Raw genomic sequence first — 964 nt, 5'->3', positions numbered from 1 at the left:
GTAATACATTCAATATTTTTGGAAACTGTAATGACTTTTTCACTGATATGCAGACGAAGTTCACAGAAATTAACGAACCACAAAGCATACATCTATGACAGAAAAACGGGTCAATTATGTGCGTTCGTGCGGTTATTTATGTAACTAATCATACATACAAAAAAAAAAAGTGACAGAAATATCAACTAAAGCTTCAAGTTAATGTTTTATCCGCTATGAATACGTATTTACAATTCATCCTTGTGTTATACCATGGAAAGTGCAAGAGGAAATTGTCGAATTAAATCGGATTTCTCCGATTTATAGCTAGTGACTGATTGACTGATTAGCGAAAATTACGTCAGGCGCAAACAAGTAAGAGCCAGTATGCATTGCCTTTACCTTTTAATTTACAGCTTATGTCAGTTGTAATTAATTTCCCTTTTCACATGGAGAGAGGAATATAGATAAATCCTCAGCAGAACAGCATATTTCATCATAGATAATAAGTGTATATGATTACAGCAAACTTGTTATTGACGATATGAACAGGTAGGTCAGGGTAACATGTATAGTTAGCATAAAGAGTTTTGTATATTGCTCCAATGGCTATAATTATCACATAAAAACGTATGGTACGTGAAACTGGCACCGTAAATCGTACCAATCGTGATCGAACAACTTAGTGCAATTATTATTTAAATTTAAACTTCCATATTTTCTTTTTCAGTTAATGATATTGACTTCAAATATAAAAGGAACCTTGAACAATACATGACATCATGCAGAATTTGCGATTAGGCCTTTAAACCCCTGATAAGTATGGAAGAAATAGTATGGAAGGAAAGGCTTGCTAAAGGAGTAGAACTGCACAGGAGTTCCTCTTTTATTCTCTACATATTTGAAAAGTAAACGTGATGTTCAAAAATGACCAAAGCAAAACGAGTTATTAAAAAAAAAATCAAATGAAAACTGAAACACTGGA

Source organism: Penaeus monodon, chromosome 21, assembly GCF_015228065.2.
Source record: "Penaeus monodon isolate SGIC_2016 chromosome 21, NSTDA_Pmon_1, whole genome shotgun sequence".
Taxonomy (NCBI): Eukaryota; Metazoa; Arthropoda; class Malacostraca; order Decapoda; family Penaeidae; genus Penaeus; species Penaeus monodon.
This window is presented reverse-complemented; position numbering follows the sequence as displayed.